Source organism: Cherax quadricarinatus, chromosome 54 (assembly GCF_038502225.1).
Source record: "Cherax quadricarinatus isolate ZL_2023a chromosome 54, ASM3850222v1, whole genome shotgun sequence".
NCBI lineage: Eukaryota > Metazoa > Arthropoda > Malacostraca > Decapoda > Parastacidae > Cherax > Cherax quadricarinatus.
Window position 1 is genome coordinate 13,128,963 of NC_091345.1, and position 3,085 is coordinate 13,132,047.

Consider the following 3,085-nt stretch of genomic DNA (forward strand, 5'->3'; position numbering starts at 1 on the left):
TGTACATCCTGAAGTCTACTCAACAGTCTTTTATCTACCAATACATAATCCAACAAACTACTGTCATTTCGCCCTACATCATATCGTGTATACTTATTTATCCTCTTTTTCTTAAAATATGTATTACCTATAACTAAACCCCTTTCTATACAAAGTTCAATCAAAGGGCTCCCATTATCATTTACACCTGGCACCCCAAACTTACCTACCACACCCTCTCTAAAAGTTTCTCCTACTTTAGCATTCAAGTCCCCTACCACAATTACTCTCTCACTTGGTTCAAAGGCTCCTATACATTCACTTAACATCTCCCAAAATCTCTCTCTCTCCTCTGCATTCCTCTCTTCTCCAGGTGCATACACGCTTATTATGACCCACTTCTCGCATCCAACCTTTACTTTAATCCACATAATTCTTGAATTTACACATTCATATTCTCTTTTCTCCTTCCATAACTGATCATTTAACATTACTGCTACCCCTTCCTTTGCTCTAACTCTCTCAGATACTCCAGATTTAATCCCATTTATTTCCCCCCATATATATAAATATATATATATATATATATATATATATATATATATATATATATATATATATATATATATATATTTATATATATATATTATACAAGTGATACACTTAAGAGCTGGGGAACACACCCAAGATGCAAGAGGCATTTACCCTTTGAACTGCAACACTAAGACATTGGAGCAGAAAACTAGCTGCTCTGGAGTCCTTAGTTTTAATGATGAGTTATTCTTTTTTTTTTTTTGCCTAATTTTTTCAGGAACTTAGAATGAGCTGATGGTCTCTAAACTCACAGTTTAAGAATAAAAAATTACTGACTTTTGAGACTCCTTGAATCTTGCAGCTGTACCTCCTTCATCCTTGATGAACTAGAGAGGGGTCTTGGCCATTGTAAATGACCATGTTTGATGTTATACCACCTGCTGGCCATCTGTCCAGGTTTACGAGATAATTCCATCTAGGCGTTTTTGGCTGCCATAGGATCTGCATAATTGGGACAGCTTCCATATTGCTGGGTATCCATTAGTTGCTAGGCTCTTCTTGGTGACGTTAACTTCTTCCTGCCTTGCGAACTTTCCAACTTGTTTATACGCCTATTGTCTAATACATCTATTGTTTAATACGTTAGTTTTTTTATTACACCATATGTTTAACTTACCAATTTATCAATTAACACCTGTTATACATACTTATGTTTCTATATGTCATAGTAATTTAGTGGAAACAGTCAACTGACTAATTCCTAAGACATTAATACGGAGAAGTGTCCAAGATTCATATTTCTTTCATAATCAAGTCACCAGTAATTTAAAGAACTTCACTCCTCCCGTCACCTCATTGAAGTTCCACGGGTGCTGAGAAGACAGGAGACGGAAGAGTTTGTTTCTTAGCTAGTAAATAAAGCTAAATCGTTTACTATTTCTTGTGGGCATTAAGAATTTATTGAGAGATATCCATTGCACCCGTTATGTAACCTAGGATATGAGGGTAGGTACCACTACCTAGGATAAGAGAATAAATATCACTACCCAGAATAGGTATCACTACCAAGAATAGGAGGGCAGATATCACTACCTAGGATAGGATGATAGGTACCACTACCTAGGGTAATAGGATAGGTACCACTACCTAGGGTAATAGGATAGGTACCACTAACTGGATAGGAAGGTAGGTACCACCACCTAGGATAGGATAGGTATCACTACCTAAGATAATGAGGTAGGTACCACCACCTAGGATAAGATAGGTATTATCTAGGATAGGATGGTAGGTACCATTACCTAGGATAGGAAGATAGTTCCCCCCACCTAGGATATGATATCTGTGGAAAATACTGTATATATTTTCCAGAAATACAGTAGTTTTAAATGTAAATAGATGGCCATACTGTATTTAAAATTTATGTAATCGAAAACAGGAAACTGCACCTGTGCAGAAGAGGTGACTCGCCATCTTGGTTTTGAATTGGATACAACGTTAGTGTAATGGGAAGGAATTTTCGTGCTCTAGAGGTTAAAATTGGACTGACACCTCTCAAATAGGAGGCGAAATTGTTGGACATGCATTCCTGCATAACTTGAGATATCAGACGACTGGACAAGACAGCTCCATGAACCTCAGATAAGCTCTCTAGATTTGTGTATAATTCTGGCCAGTGTTTTCATAAATTTAGTTAGTGAGGTTTTTCTGAGTATGATACAACTTAATATCCAGTCAAATTGGTGAGTGATATTAAGATATATTTTCCTTCTGTTATATAATTGTGTATATATATATATAACCATTTATTATTTTTAATATACAGTCCACAAATTTATATATTTACCAGTATTCCTGGTGTATGTATATTTCATTTAATTAATAGGTCCAGAGCAACTTGTGGATATGACAGTGGTAGGTATCGAAGGGGGACATTTTTGCGACCTAGGTGTCCCAAATTCCTACTTGTCTATGTAACTCTGATAAATAATAATTATCTTTGTTATCATTTTCTGTTATGTATATAATGAGTTACATTCAGATAAATGAAATTTTCCACATTTAATGTGCCCGTTGGTCCTTTGAACCGGATGTAATTAGTGAAGTCATTAATTAGTTAATTACTTAATAATTATATGTGAAATGACAGAAGGAGGTGGATGTTAAGTTCACAAATTTACTTAATGTGTAGTGGATTATAATAATTACAATATTAATTTTGATAAGCTAAGCTCAAGTCTGGCTAAGTTTATATTAATTTGTATAATACTAATTTGATAAGACAATTCTGGCCAAGATTTATATCAGTGTATGTGTAATTGATAAGACAAGTGTGGATAAAGATTATATTGTGTATAATATTAATTTTGCTATGCCAGGATTTATATTTGTATAATATTAATTTGATAACCCAATTTTGGCCAAGATTTATATCAGTGTATGTGTAATTGATAAGCCATGTGTAGCTAATTATTAATGTGTATATTAATTTTGCTATGCCAAATTCTGGCAAGGATTTATTAATTTGTATAATATTAATTTTGATGAGCCAAGTTTGTACTAATGTACATTTAAA